Raw genomic sequence first — 18102 nt, 5'->3', positions numbered from 1 at the left:
GGCATATTTAAGGGATGTACTGTTCGTCGAATATACGTTACGGTGTTCAAAAAAAAGGTGAATCATATACGTAATATTGGGTTCTAGTTAGGTAATGGCCTCGACGATCAGGGTCATTCATGTGTTTACGTTTTAAATATGAGAAAAATTAATGTCTGAACCGGTAAAAAATTATGGGTGAAAAATGTTTTAGGTTTAATGATATCTACATCATTGCGCCAACACAGCTTCATGATTCAATATCATCATAATACTATTAAATATGTTATTACAAAAAACTACAATAAATACCTGTACCCATGTACCTTGATATTATTTAAAATGTACAAAAACTATTAATAAGTAATAACCATATATATATAATATATACATGTACAAATGTCACTAATCTTACAATAACATATTTTGATTATACCCATGTACTTACATTACTTACAACAACAATTTAATATGAAACAACAAGGTATCAAAGGTCAATACTATAAGTAGAACCCCCATTTCGATATTCAGATCAGTCTGTTCATATAATAACCAGAACTGCCTCATACAGTATCACACGCATCGTCTTATTTCGCTACCAAAATTATAAAGCGATTATTAACTTAACGTACTCATTTCAAATCTTATAATATCTTGTTGTGAATTATTAAAATAACTTTCATTTCAAACCAAAAATTGTACTTACATTATTTCAAGAAAACTAATGTCGTTAATACTCTCTTTTCAAATTCTATCATTGTTCAAGTGAAGCAACATTAACCAGGTGAGAAATTATAATAATATATACTCACACAATTCCAACAATAAAATTATCAACAACGATAAGTTAATAAAGACACGCAGACTCAGGTGCATCATAAATCATTATACCCTTCGTTTATAAATCTATACTCACGATACCAATCAATCGTAATAATTATATGCTTTAAATTGGTAATAAAAGATAGGATAAAAGAAGTCGCTATTCCAAATCCCTTTAATTATTATTCATTTAAAATAGCTAACTATACCAACTTAGTTAATATATTATTATAAGGTTAGGTTATAAGTTTTATTAATAGCAACGCGCATGCTTATTTTTAATTAATCACATAGGTGACTAAAATCTTCCAATATTATAATCATTGTATATTTTTTGAATATACTTTATAGGTGTTTGTGGAACCCATTTATCCTCGCAAAACCTTGCGCTGTCTTATTATCTATTATAATATATACACACTTCACACATACTATTCGTATATAGGTACTATATATATGTATATAATATAGCCATCAGCAGTATAGGAATATTTTTTTATAGGTTTGAAGTCTGCAGCACAGAGTGGTGGTAGTGATGCCTGCAGCTCGAAATTTACTTGACAAGAGAACATTTTTTTTTGCGCAAAATCGGTGCGTATACACAAACTCTAGCAGGACATTCGCTAAAGTTTCAACTGTTTGACGTCCAATCCATGCACGTTTGCTAGAAGGATTTGTTTATTATATATTATAAATACCTAATATGATATTATATTACGTGAAGACTTCCGAAAACGTGGTGATTACACCTTGTACAACACATCACAATATGACGAGTAGCCAGTAGGTAAATATATACCCAATATAGCCGTCAGCAGTAGGAATATCTGTTTAGGTTTAAAGTCTGCAGCACAAAGTGGTGATGATATGCGCCAGCTTGAAGAATTGGCACCGACAAGAGAACATTTTTTTTTTGCTGGGGATCAGCGCGTATTGGCGATAGAAAGTGATATTAGCATATTAAGCTTTAAAGGGCACGCTGCGTATCATTTATACTTGTGTTATATTTTCAGTGGCCTGTTACAGATCCATCCCCCACCGACCTAAAAATTTATAAGCTTTCTATATCACCAAACCCAAACTCCAGCAAGACATTCGCGAAAGTTTGAAGTCTGCTGTTACATAAAGCCGCCGCCACGCACGTTCGGTGTATAGACGGATTATTGTTTATTATACTATAAATACCTAATTACAGTATTATAATATATTATTACCAAAGGACCTTTGCGAACGTATGGTGATACATCCTGTACAACACATTATACGACGAGTAAGTATGTATGACATATATATATATATATTAAACAGTTTACACAGCAGCACCCGTCGCCCTCGCACGCGTTCGATCGCCGTCCGTCAGTTTTTTTTATTTTTTTCGTCTCATCTGCGGCGGTGGTGGCATCGTCCGCTGGTGGATGGCGGCGGGTGTGGTATCCGGTTAGGTCACGTGTGCAAGTACGTGCATGTGTGTCTCTATGTGTGTACGAATCGTGCGATGCGTATCGTATTATGTCATTACTATGCACGACATTGGCCGGTCGCGTGTCCGGGAAAAAAAATAAACCAGCGAGAGAGAGAGAGAGAGAGAGACACGCACGCACGCACGCACGACGACGATGTTTACGCGTCGTTTTTCCGCGTCGACGCGCACCGCGACTAAGTTATTATAAGGGCGCACGTGTAGAGCTGATCTATTTAAACACACACACACACACACACACATTTGTGTACATAATATATTATATACATAACATAATACGTACGTTGTATACACGCAATATAATATGCATCATACACGCATGTGGAGATATTATAATATAATATATTTAGCATATTCGCTTCCTTGATTTCCTTTATTTTTTTTAAAAATATAAATTCCGAAATGTACTCAGACTGCTGCCCAACGCACGAGTTTCGACGCATGCGATATGAAGAAGTACATTGAAGTTTACCCGCGTGTGCGATAGAATTTTAAATTATTCATCTGGAACATATTATATATTATAAGAAATATGTATTTTAATATAGACGTTTTGTACGTAATTATATAATATGTAGGTGATAGAATTCGTGTCGCTAACAATCGTCGTAATATAGATTAAAATCAAACTAATAAATTGCGGAACTAATGCATGTACGATCACCACATAAAAAAGCCGCGCGCCCTTTTTTATGTAACATTCTCTGTATCGATCTTGAACATCGCTTTCGAGCAATTAAGTTTAACGCGAAGTTTGTTATATGAATACATTTTCTCCGCGGTGCGTCTAATTTCGTGAAGAGCTTGTCAAAAGTTTTCGCCTTACCTATATAATAACTTTGACGGGAAAAAAAACCACGCTATTTACTATACAGTATATTATACGTATATAATATAATATATAGGTACCTAAACTCGTTATTCATCCACCGCCGCACCCTCCTCCGCAGAGTCCCGCGCGCACGACGACGATGACACTATAGTTTCGCATTGTGACCGAATTGCATTATTCATCAAATGTCCGTTTTTGGCCGTGCGCAAAAAAAGCGGTAAAAAAGTGTGTGTGTATATATAGTTTTTTTTTTTTTTTTAAAGGCAGACAGGTCGCTCAAAGGCAATAATTCATGAGCTGCTGCTGCTCCCGCGAACACAGTGTCAGAATAAACAAACAAAACACCGACGGCGGCACATCCTTCGCGCCGCTATCATCCTTTCCCCCATCGACCGACGCAGGTCTCTACTAAATATATATAATATATTATGTTATACGTATATTATTATTACTATTATTATTATAATAGTCATCGCGCCGTCGTCGTATTTCGCCGGGGCGGGCTTACGGTCCGATCGTCATTATACGAGCGGACCGTTGTTCTATATATATATGCGCGAGCGGGACCACCGCCAAAGGTCCCTCGCCTCTATTGATATGGTAATGTATAGCACCCCCCCCCATCACTCGTATACTTATGTTGTATAATGCTCATATACATTCTACATATACATATAGGTAAGCATATATAGTGAAATTCGTTTTATACTATGTGGCAGCAGACTGCTGCAGTATACGCCATTATATATATATATATATATATATATGTATATTTGTACGCGTATATAATATGTACAATATGATATTATATTTGTTACATTATTACAATCACGCCCACTCGATATACCGCGGTCACGCTCGTAATAAACAACGCATGGTAACTTGTGCTGTAAACAGTGCACAGCTGATGCGCAAATTATTGGAATTATATTTTGTACATTTTATATATAGGTAGATTTAGGTACGTATTATTATTGCTTGGACTTTTAATAGCGATCAGTATAGAAATATGGTCACTGGTCAGCGCCAAAAGTTTTCGGTTCAAAAATGTAATATAATATGAAAAACAATTTTCCATTTGATTTAAGTAGGTAATAAGTAATGATACATATAGCGTTGGTAGAATAGGCTGTACCATAATATAGGTTAGTCTAATTAAAATTATTCCAGTTGTATCAAAATTAATTTTCTATGGATGCCAATGATTCCTAGAATCATTAAGTCAAACGTATATTTGTCGATTGTGTAATTTGGTAAACCCTTCTTAGAGTTGAAAAAGTCTTTGGTTTCTAAAATGCGGTATCCCGCGGCCCTCGAGATGTGGTTTCAAACAGGCTTGTTGTCTAAATCTTATTACAATATTCTAGTACCCGTAACAGTCACTAGAATACAATAATTAAATATTAATATTTAATATACAATATGTATGTGGAACATTATGAAATCGATTGATGGAAATTTCAAAAATGTGCTAGTTGCTGAAGTAAGATTTATATGACAATGAACTAATCAACATTTTAGCAACATTCTAGTAGGTAATACACACTTGTGTGCATGGTAGTTTCACAATTGTACGCGTATACTGCGCAGTATCCCCGAAAAAAGGGTATAGAGAAAAAGTTAAGTTGTAGCGCATGATGTATGATGGGCTAAATACAAAAGTTAAAAAAATTCTAAGTCATAGGAATATATGAGATTCAATAGTTTAGTCTCATGTCCCGAACAGCCTTTAATAATAATAAGTTCATAGGGTAGGTACCTACTGAGTAATATAAGTAACTGAGTTAGTGACTTGTTATAGAGTGCACCCTTTTTTGTGGACTTACTGTGTAGGTATGTCTGTAAGGGTATATTGTGTATTCTGCACTAAAGTATATTATGGTTTATTTTTTTTCAACTGAAAACCGCTACAAATACTTGAAATATATTCATACGAAATAATCCACCATTACTATTCATAAATTAAATTAACATCGAGTTCGTGTCTTTTTCCGGCAATTAATCGTCAATCTGTACCTTCAATAAACTCATTACGTATGCACTCTGCATTGTATACGACCGACAGATAAGCCATTATAATAAACGTATTGAATTTTGATCACGTATATAATATCAATCATTATACTATGTGCATAACTGTGTCAAGCTCCGCTAATTTTATCTAAAAATAATCAGAGATCGAATGATAAAATATTATATATTATGTACCTATTTAATATTTTAATATTTTAATCTTTTAATCTTATAATTTGTCAATATTATTACTTCCCAAATCACTTAAAATATATTTCTGAAACTATTCTAATACATATAGTAAGTGAAATTGTTTTGGATTTCGTCGATATAATTTAAACTAAAATATTTTTTTTTATCAAATCCAACGATTTATGTCGGTGCGTTTGGTGTGATAATTTATCGATTAATTTTTTTTGCAGTCTAAATATTATCCGAAACCATTAAAGGACCAAATCAATTATTGTGAAAACGTCATCACAAAAGGGATGAAAATCCATTAAGCTCCCGGTATAACCCATTTGTTTTGTACTACTATTATTATTATTATTATTATTATTATTATTATTATTATTATTATTATTATTATTATTTCTAGTAACAACTATTTTGTAGATCGTCAGTGACTGAATCGATTAAATTCGACTTTGTCATAATCAAACGGTCGTTATTAGCGAAGCTCGTTTACATTATAATGGCTTAGTGTGTATAGCAACCAAATGGCAGTTTACACTGAACAAAAAAGATACACCTACTTTAAAATTGAAAATTGATTTTTTAAATTCAGGAAGAATATTATTAATTATGGTAAAAACTTTAATACGAATTTACCTAATTTTTTTAACCGTACGAAATAAAAAGTTATTCAAATGTTCGAAGTTTATTTATTATAATATAATATAATTTCATAAATTATAACTTATAACTTATAAGTGAAAGTATTATGATTTTGGTTTCCTTAAACAATATACATAATATTATACCTAATTATTAATTAAAATGTAAATACCTACAAATTACAATACAATAATTATAATAAACTATCAAATAATTTTTTATGTTATATAAATTCAAAGCTATCATTTTTTTGAATTATAATATTAGTTTAAGACAATAAGTCAAAAGTCAAAAACTATTATAGACAACTGTTTTTGAATTATTATACTACAGAAATAACCAAAGTTATCTAACTTATTAGGTACCTATTGGTAATTATTACTTAGGTTAAATATTTCAAATGATCATGTTTATGATTTTTACATATTTTTTCTTTCATGCACATTGTAAACCAAATTATAAATCTGTTCGGTATGACGTATAGCCGTATAGGAGCGTCATTTTATCTAACCACATAAACTTACCACATTTCAGTCATTATTATAGCTTTAGTTATTATAGCTATTTTTTTATAAATGCAATTTGTTGTTGTTAACGAAAATTAGTATTATACCTACAACAATAGTATATATAAATTTTAATGAAATATAATAAATACCACTAGGTACCTATCTAATAAATACGTTTAATGCATTTTATAATGGCATATCATATATTATGATAGCTTTAAGAGCACACTTAGATATTTGCTGGGTATATTTTCATGATTTGTTAGAGTTCTCAAGGTCATGCCCATTCTAACCCAAGTTATTAATTTAGTGTTTGGCAAGGAATTCGTTCCGTGCCTTGTTCCTTAAAAAAAGAATTCGTTCCTTTGTCGTTTCTTTGGAAAATGAATGAGTTCCTTTTTTAGTTCCAAATAAAATACAAATTTCATTTAATCATTAAGGTTTTTTTTACTCACTTGTAACCTACTGTACTGCAGAGCGACACCCACTTACCCGTTTTTTTAATGGATTAAATTAATCGATAACTGATTGTTCTGTACGCCTGGAGCACATTGACTGAAAAATAATGTTTTATTTGAAATGTCCAACCAATCAAAAACGGCCGTTGGGTTCAAATATATATATATATATATTCACAATATTAAATTTACTTTCTAAGTAATCCTGCAATTTAACTTGTATGGAATGTATTGACAACTTATCAATATTAAGCCAATATGGTTTTTAAAATTAAAAAAAACTTCAAAGGATAGGTTTGATTATGTTGGGTAAAACATCCTTTATAAGATATTAAATTCTTCTGTTATTGCTTTCAAATTGGATTTCAATAACACGATTCGAAAAAGTATAGAAAAAACGACCCTTTAATCGGTCTGGTATATGATGTATGAGTTTACTTTATTCTATTCTAAATTGATGGTGACATCCATGTTCATACTTTATTGGTCTAAGCAACTAATAGTGGCTAACCAATTCTTAGATTTGAGAACTAGTAGATTGCGATTGTAGCGGATTTTAAATAATAATGTTGTGAAACTCGAATACATTTTTGTCCAAGATAACATTATTATCGAACATAACAATATAATATACACGAACTCAAAACGTGTCACCCATTAGCTATAATATAAATTCTCCGACGATTACATCAACATGAACGCCTTATATTTCGAAATACCCAAGGGCAATAGGTATGTAATAGGTAGCCAAGTATGTAGCTAATATCTTCTATTTTTTTTTCATAATAACAATTTTATATTGTGATAATCTTATAATAAAACGCGGTCACACCCGCCCGAGTTGACATCGTCTTACTATATAGAATACGACATAGAAAATTTGCGTCCAGTAAAACCAATTTTGTGCCGTTAGTTCTAATAGAAAAAGTAGATCGATGACCTTTCATAAAAATCCAAAGGTAAAAAATTATCTCTGTTCCTACGTCAGTTTTTTACGATATTTCAATCTTCAAGAGATCAAATTTAACAAGATAATGCAGTTTGAAAATTGTCATACAACTTAAGTTAGTATAATTATACTACCTATTGCTTAATATAAATTAAATATTTTATGTAAGACCTACTAAGTACAAACACAGATAATGTTCTTGACTTTTACGTTTGATAATATTAGGTCAATTTGCTATTTTATATGACGATAACGAAGCAACGCATGCACCCATGCGAGTATAGTGTTCTCTTAAATGCAAATTAAGTGGTTTCAAGTTTACAGTGTTTATGCCGTTTATGGTAGTGATATCAAAATCATTTCAAGATCCACGTAGGTGTAGGTAGATAAATTATTTAATCTTTTTATATAGAATATTAATTAAATTGTTTCTATTAAAGACTTGCACCGCATAACTTATCTACAAAAATAATATTATATATATAATAGAATATTTTTATATTTTTTTATAATATTATAATCCCAAAACGTATAGGGCTATATTATTATAATATTATAATGAATTTTTTTGAGAGTATAAATGTATAATCTCAAAGTCTATTTTATTCGAATTTATTAATTTTACTTCGCTTTAAACCATTTTTAGTAAGTAAATTAAAATAAGTTTTAAAATCAATAACACTGGTACCTAAATATATTTAAATATATATTATTCATTATTATTTGAATTTCTTACATAAAACGACCTCATCAAGTATTTAATATTTATTATTATTATATTTTGTCTATTAAAGACTTGCATTAGATAACCTATACGAAAATGTTACCGTATAAAAACTAGCGCTGCAAAACTTATATTTTATATAATATATAACTACAAAATGTATATCTAATAACCTAGCCTGCATAAAAATTAAAATAAACTTTTTTCAAACCAATCTCAAATTCTATTTTGGTCGAATGTATTCATTTTATATCGTCTAACGTAAATACGTTGGTAATTTTGTAACGCTATAAGATAATTATTATAATATCTAGTCATAATTGATTAGTTTTGCGAACGGTTGCGTCGTATGGTACGCAATATTGAACCCATACATTATTAACCCCAATTTTAATCGGAATTTTCCCGGAAACCGTCAACCCTCAAAGATTAGACATTGGCATTATAAACGGAGGCGACTAGAGAAAGGTTATATAATAGCGTGTATTAATATAATAGTCTCTTGAAAACCTTCGTGAGTCCAAAGCCAAACCCTTCTTCGAATTTTGCCAAGTCGTGATTAATAAAATAGTAATCAAGTAGCAGCAAGATACTAGTAAAGTAGTAATATTAGTAATAATACTAGCTGTATAGTGTATATAACCCGACTTAGCCCCGGAAAAAATTCACGATTGGATCTATTCCGACACGGGATGCCGTTGAGGTCATATTAATGTATTATTATTATTATTATTATTATTTTCTGTTCAATTCTATGTAAACCGACTCCACATATATGTGTAGTTCTCATTTATTATTATTAGTATAGCCATTGTACCACGTATATTATAATTTCCCGGGCGCTTATAAATATAATTATTATTGTATTATTGTCAAACATACATATTGCGCATTGCGGCCAATCAGATTGGATAATCTTTGTATTAGGTATTGTACCTACCTTGGGTGTTCCTCCTTCCATCACCGACATCCCGCAAGTCGTTGCCGCGAAGCTAAAAGTAGGAGCGGAACGGCGCACAAACTCCGCGATTATAGTGTTATACTTCAGTTCAGATATTATGGCGCTTGGTATATATTTTCTAACGTGGTTCAGACTACTCTTTAAACTTGCCTGATATCTCTGAGAATAATCTGAGAAATGTTCGTTAAAATCGGTCAAGTAGTTTTTGAGTATACGTGACAAATATAATATTGAAGAATCGTTTTATAAATAATAATCACTCATAGTCATATTTGTTTTGAGATATTAACATCTTTATTCGAGGCCATAAACGCGACGATCCTCTTTTATCTCAACTGCTCAAGTAACCAATGGTAAGCGGTAACCAATCAACACCAAAAAATTCAATTTTCATTGTGAATCTCAAAATCCATGTGTGCAAAGCACCTCTTTAAAATGTAAATTTTGGAAAATCCTTTTTTTCCTTCTTGGTGGTTCCTTACATGGTGGTACGAATGTACCATGACAATTTCAAGTCTCCGGCTATCATAGTTTAGGCTCTTCGTTGATCAGTCATAGTCAGTCAGGACACGTTCGATTATATACTTAGATATTATACATAGATACATAAACATAATAATATATATAATTTAGAATTGACAAGAATTAGGACGATGACGCCAGAGCATGTGAATAAACGGGTTAGCATCGCAAAACTACTATGGTACCTACGGTTTATTAATGGCGGGTATAGGTATACCCAAGCCAGCAAACCAGTGTCTATAACACTGAGGTATACTATGATACACTCGGGTCACGATAACCCGATATACCTAATTCCGGGTTGCAAACCGTTTTGTATGTGGTGTAATATAATATATGTGCATTTTCTCGACTACTTATTGTATATAATACATATTAATAGGACTCGTATTTTATACGACAAATAAATAACATAAAAAGTATGACCAAAAATTATTCACTTAAATCAGGTAAAAAAAATTAAAAATTATTTTTAATTAAAAAAAGAATTTACGACCATGTACTTTGTTAGATTTTCACTTGTGAAACTGACAGTATTATGAGACAAAATGTTTTTATACATCGAAAACGAACGCTCTAGATCCGCTGAAGCGATAGGTGCATATATATTTCATATTAATAATATACAGATTACAGACTATATATTTGCGACGGCATATAATATGTGTATCGTCACATTACATAATATACCTTTTTTATTATGTACTATAATATAATAATAATAATTATTATAATATACAGTACACACCGTGCGTGTATCCGCAGCGATAAACATCGTAAAGGTCATCTCATCGGCATCGATAACGGGCAATTGACTTCTAACGAGAAAATGGGGCCTACAAATCGTGGAAGAGGGTCGTATAATATAATGCCCAGACTGCAGTGTGCGTCTAAACGTATAATATAGATTATGTATACAGGGTGGCCGGTGGCCCATTCTGTACATAACATATAATAATACAGAAAAACCTCCTTATAACGAACACCCTACGGGACGGAAATATCCTTTACAGCAGAAATTAACAACAGTGCCGTACGACCTGTATCCCGTATGTATCCCTACATCGAAAACACCTTCATATCGGAAAAATCCGTTGGCGGTATGACAACGAGCGATTCCGTTATAAGGAGGTTTTACTGTATAGGTAGACGTTTTCGCGACCGACTTCCACACGCTGATTCGAACGAGTTCTTCAGAGACGACGACGACGCGTGCTTATATTATACTATTATTAATTATTATGCATTTTACATGGCGCCCGCGCCCTTTGTGCAACAATAATGTAACATAATCGCAAGAGAGTAATGTGATGTACCTAATATTATCATACTTACATGTCTCGCAGTGGAAGAAACCCGCGGCGAGAGCGAAATGCAAAACTGTCCGTCGACGGGGTCTTATATAAACGCTCGTAATTATTGCTCATAATAATAATAATAATAATAATATGTATGTTAATGCGGCGGTCTTGACGGTCGTAAAACCGCGCGCGAGAAATGACAATGTATATATATTATTATTGTTATTATTATTATAACGCGGGTATATATAGGGTGTTTCTCTATTGTCACCAAGGGTCCAAAAGGCATAAATAATGGCTAGAACTCTTCCACCCCGCCCAGCCCACCCACGGCAATCCCGTCCCGAAAAGTCTATTAGGACTCGGGTGTGTGTGTGTGTGTGTGTGTGTGTGTGTGTGTGTGTGTGTTTGCGCGCACACCGAGGGGACCGGAATATATGAATTATAGATCTTATTAAATCGGTAACGACCTTTTTCCCCGCCGCCGTTTCGCTACAATATATTATATAGTGTCCGAGAGACGAGCCCGATATGGCGTATGTTGTGGTTAAACAAACAAATAGCTTATATTATTATTATTATTATTATGTAGGTCCCGGGGAAAATATATTATAAAAAAAAAAAAAAAAATACTGGTATAATGTAAACATTAAACATCTGATTATACGATACGTCGCGGGCAACGGCGGCGTGACAACAATGCACGGGGTCCGGATAAACTATAATATTATACGTTATGATATTGTTATTATTATTGTATTTTCGACGGCGATTATTCAGCGATATGTGTAAACGCATATCATCGTTATTATATTCCGATTTTTTCCGTTTCGAATCTCCGCAGTAATAATATCGTAATATCATCATGTCGGACCGCGGTGGTTCGATCGCGGCAATCGACCCCGGGCAACCGTCGGATCGGATCGTACGACCAAAAGGTAGGTGGTATAATATTATAAATTATGTGTTACCGATTCGTCCAATTCGGATGTGTTGAATAAAAAAATTTTGCGAATCGATACGCATCTACCTACCTAGTAAGTATACCTAATATCTACATAGTCTGCGATTCCTCAACTTCAGTAATAATAACATAATACTACTATACCCATACCGGTTAAAACCCTTCTAAACTGCACCTTAACCATAGGTGAAACTACGGGTCAAGCCAGTCAGACGACGGCCCGGACCTTATTCTGACTAAATTAGAATTTAAAATAAACATTAAAAACTTGTTTTGTAATTAGAATTTATTTTCATACATCTTATCATTATTTCATACTATTTATTATTATCTAATAAAATTTTCTAGTTTCGCTTAGGTCCTTAACACAAGCTTAACACCATGTTGGACTTTGCACAATGCACAATAATTGCTACAAGCTGTTATGAATTATGTCTTGTATTAGAATTATTAGTTGAGATATAATGATTATTACATAATTATTTATGTGAAAATTTCAATAGTAAAAAAACGGTCTGAAATCGGTGAAAATTAAAATATTATTCTTACAGTAGGTACCTATATCAATCAACTATTATCATATTTTATTATATGCTTTTTATATAGACAAATACAATATTTCTAGCAAAAGAAAATCGTCATTAACTAAAAATATTTTCACTTAACTATGGTAAATATCTACGGAAAACTCTTTCTACTCAACTTTCGACTAAAAATGGAAGTTTTAGGGTTCTAAAAAAAATTAGAACAATATAACAACTTAATATATCCCCGTTTTGTCCGTCCGTCTGATAGTTAACAGTACATATTATTTTATACGATTGTTGTTGATGTGTTAAGACAAGAATTTAGAATTAAATAACTAATTTTATAACGGTTCTACTGAAAGTAAATTCATACTATTCAGCATTGAAAAAATAGATATCAAATTATGCGTTTTAACATGAATATGTTTTTGTGCTGGATTCACGATAAAATGTTTCTGACCGATTCATCTTAAGGTTTTCGTTGTCATGGTTACTTATTAACAAAAACACATTTATGATTCATAGATTTTTCTTACGAGCTATGATTTTAAATATACATAATATACATACAAGCCAACATTAAAAAAATCGGCACCAAAATACAAATACCTACCTACTTTTTTGCAAATTAAAATATTAAATTTGTTTAGGTTTCTATATTTATATTTATTTATACATAAGCATAATACTTAAGTTACCCAGATATTTTAGACTTGTACCAATTGTACGTATATGGAATTATAGTTTATTTAAATACCTATTAAATACGCTTAGAAACCGAGAATTTAGCACGCTCGCGCAGTGAGCTTTTCCTAAATTGTTTATTTTACTGTATATTTCAAACGCATAAAATCATTGCTATAATATATTAAACATGACGTGTGAACTGCGAATAAAGTACCCATTTATGTTGTGCACATATCCTTTTTCTTGTTTAATAATTAAACAATTATTGTTCTTTTTGAGTACCTACGCTGAAAATGTAATTTATTTGCGAATAATAAATATGCACAATAACACGTTGTCCGCACGATTTCTTAAATTATTCATTTTATTGCACATTATAATATTATTATATAAATATCAGAGTAATAAAATTACACTATCACTATCGTCAGGTTATAACTATACTTACATAAGAAATTAAACTTTACACATGTGTAAACAATATAACTTAACCATCGCGTCATTAATAAAAATAACTATTAATGTACATTATATTATATTATATTATTTTTGTATTAATTTACATTTCATATTCAGTATTCACAATGAAACTGTATTTTATTCATACGTCAACCAAATAAGCTGTGCGAAAAATATGCAATATTTAACACAATTGTTTCATTCTATAGGTATGTAGTTTTTGAAGTAAATATTACAATAAACTACCTAAAGTAATATAATGATCATAAATTCTTAAACAAGAACTCGTGTATATTATATTTTTACGACTTCGCGGTGATACAATTCATTCTAGTTTAGGGCTGTAATTCAATGAGCATAATGTATTATTACTGTTCTGTTTTATTTTATTTTTTTAAATGGCTCTACCTACGCGTATTTCATTAAAAGTTGTAGGTAGTTCAAAGTTATGAAAATTAGTAACTAGCTGTCACAATCATAAGTTACCTGCCTTTTTAATTTTTAGTTTACAAATATTATAGCTAACTACATTGTAACATTTTCATCGCTCGCGTATAAAATTACTATTTTTATTAAGTAATAAGTAAATATATGCATAACAATATAACTATTAAAATACAATTTAAAAAAAAAATAGCAAAACAAATTATTCTTAAAACCGAATTAAGTTTAAAATAAAATAGTGGTTATTTTTGCAGTCTTGACGACTAATAATAATATTTTTGAACGAATCCGATTTTATATCAGTTACTTTTTCTTACCTAATCAAAAAAAAGTACCTAATATTATTGAACCTTGTAAATTATAATATATCTCGGAGTGCCTAACGTTGACTCCAATTAAATTTAAAAACTATGATGCCATCATAATATAATATAATCTATTGTCTATTTCGACTTTCGAGACTAGACGATATTTATTTGAAATAATTTATCATTCTTTATTAGATTTTATAAACCATCCTAACCGGGTGCGCCACCGTCTTCACGTCTTATTGTTATACCTTAATATTCTTCAACTATTTATTTATTTTATGTATTTTAGATTAATATTTTACCGTTTGTTTGACAATAACACATATTACATACTACAAAATATAATACAATACACGTAATAGAAATAACACTATATTATTATTTTAAAGAGGTAACAAACAGAGTGTAGCACTCATCTGCGTCCTGCACATTAATGTCATTTTTGATTTATGACCTACCAGAGACTTCGATTTATCTTTAATTTACTTTTGGTGTTAAAGATTACACGTTTTGATGGTAAAAACTTGGCTTTTTAATTTTACAACGTTCAAATGTTTATCTGCACTATAGCACTTCTACTATATTATTCAACGATAAGAATACACTTATTTAAATATACAATATACAGAAGTTACTTTGTCTGTTTGCACATTGTTTTGTTTAGTGCCACCAAATCTACAACATGTTGTAAATTCTTTATTATAGAGTAAATAATATCATTTTCTATATAAACAACGCGCACATCGTAGTTTCGGTTGAAAACTATTGATCCAGTAAACGTTCATTTATCGTGGCCTAAGTTATTAACTCTTTACGAAATTCAGAATACTATCGGTTTGTAGCCATATGTACCATCATATTTTATAGATTTTTATCAAAATGATAAGGCAGTAAAACATTTTAATATGATTTTTCGTTCTTGCGTAGTGTGTGTCTATGTATTAAACTTGTTGATGTATTTTTCTTGATTTGTGATAACAATATTATTTAATATAATAACGCATACAAATGAAAATAATTAAAATAATAATTTACAAAAAATATTATAAAAACATCCGCTATGGCCACAGGCGTTAATGAATAAAAAAACAAATTCATTTTCCATACTCCTCCAAATTTTTATTTTTATTTATCAATATATTTAATATGTGGCTTCAAAATATGAAATTAAAAATAGGTAATTATATGTTGTAAATTTAAAAACTAAAAAATTAACTGATTATCGATTGAGAGCATTGATAAAAAAATCAACGAAATCACATAATATGCGATTTGTAAAATCGTAAGTAATAGAGTATAAACTGTTAATAAAAGTAAATTATAAGACAAACAAATATAATACGAAGTACTTAAATCAAAAATATTTTAAAAAAAAATAATGTTACTCAAATTCAAACTTGGAAGGGGGATAGCAATTCGATAAAAATGTTTATTTTACTGCAGATGTGCCGAAAAAAAGGTTACAAATTTGTGTAATAGTGTTCTGTAAGTTATTATGATTATATGCAGTAAAAAAACATGAATCAAATTCGGTCGTGCACGTTCAAAATATTGATCATGTTTCCTTCATCATCGAACACACTACATTATATTATATAGAATATACAAATAATTAGATATATAGTTACTACTGACGACAGTTTAAGCTTGCACGACTCTCTATTATCTAGGAGTAAACTCTCCAATTCACTATTGGCTTTTAAGGTGAGCCTGATTGGAACATGTAATTGAATTGAATTAAACAGAGGACGAGGAGTTTCACGGTGACCGCGCACACTGGCACACCGTACCTAATTCTAAATGTATTATTATAAATAATGATATATACAGAGCGTTGCAAAAATAACGCACCGATTTGAATGATTAACTCTTTATTTAAAAATAGTACAGAAAAAGTAAATATATTTCATGAATCCTATTATTATACATTCCTGCCAATGTTCAATGTGGCCACCACTCCCGTAACACGAACAATATCGAGGCGGTATACAAACTGGTACCACATTGTTACCGGAAAGTTCACACTTCCTCATACTACCCACAACACTGTAGGATAGGCCACGGTGAAGGTAACCTGCACTTGCAGGGCCAGCAATTTTTGGCCCACGAGATCACGCGACCCCACACCTTATGTGACTCCTTTCTGTGGGGCTACGTGAAAGTCTTTGTTCCGCCGAAACGCTGGTATATCGGTGCATTTTGTATAATATAGTCGGATGAGCGTCTTCCGCCGAGAAGAGATTATTATACTGTATATATACTATTTCTACTCGCGATCACACTTCCACGCGTTTCAATTAGCGAATTTGGGGTGAAAATAAATTATGCGATATTATATCAATGATTTTGATACGAATTTCTCGGTTTGCAGTCACATGGAAGACCCGCCAAATCGCTCTGGACAGAAACGATCGTGAATTGTACGTCCAACTAACAATCAAAGAACTAGCCATTTACGCCGTATTTTTCGTAATATTCTTCGCCTGTAAGCGCAGACCTAGAGCAACATGTCAACATATTATTATAATAAATATATGAAAACACTGTACTATTATACCTACCAATGCCCGTCGGCTGTACCTATATTATACACTGTGCAACAGAAAGACGTGACAAATGAAATAACTTTTGTTGAAAAAAATATTAAAATATTTTTTTATATATATAATTTATAGACACTTGCACTACAAGTATAGTAGGCATAACATAATTTTTTTTATTTTTTAACGCTGAGCATTTAAAATAGCCAATTTATAAATCTAACTTTTGAAAAAAATGTTGATGTTTAAAACGTTTATTTAAGTTAAGTAGCTTATTTTTTATAATTTTAAAAATATCAATATTTTTTCAGAGTAAATTTATTTGAAACGAAATATTTCTTTTTAAGGATTTCCCAACATAAATCTATTTCTTAAATTATTTATCATCTATATAATTTTCATAATTTTTGTGATACATTTAACTAGTGTCATTATTTATTTTTATTTGTCAGGACTTTCTGTTACACCCTGCATATCGTATAATACTTTAGTGGCGTAATTGAGCAGATGTTTTGGAAACGTCCCCTCCCGGTGAATTTAAAAAAAAAATATATTTATAGGTAATTTTGTTTTTATAATGATAAAATTGTCAAATTATGATCAAATAAAATAAGTAAAGAAATTCTATTAAGAGGATGTCACATCCACATGTGTTGTCTCCGTCTTACAAATGTACAACATAGCAAAAACTGTTTAGCGCAGGACAACTTTCATCTTTCTGTGTTTGTAATTGTGGCTCCAAAATTTCTGAACATTTAGGGTAGAAAATTATCTATGCAACAG

Source organism: Acyrthosiphon pisum, chromosome A1 (genome assembly GCF_005508785.2).
Source record: "Acyrthosiphon pisum isolate AL4f chromosome A1, pea_aphid_22Mar2018_4r6ur, whole genome shotgun sequence".
Lineage (NCBI taxonomy): Eukaryota > Metazoa > Arthropoda > Insecta > Hemiptera > Aphididae > Acyrthosiphon > Acyrthosiphon pisum.
The sequence above is the reverse complement of the archived record's forward strand: the minus strand, read 5'-3'. Positions refer to the sequence as shown.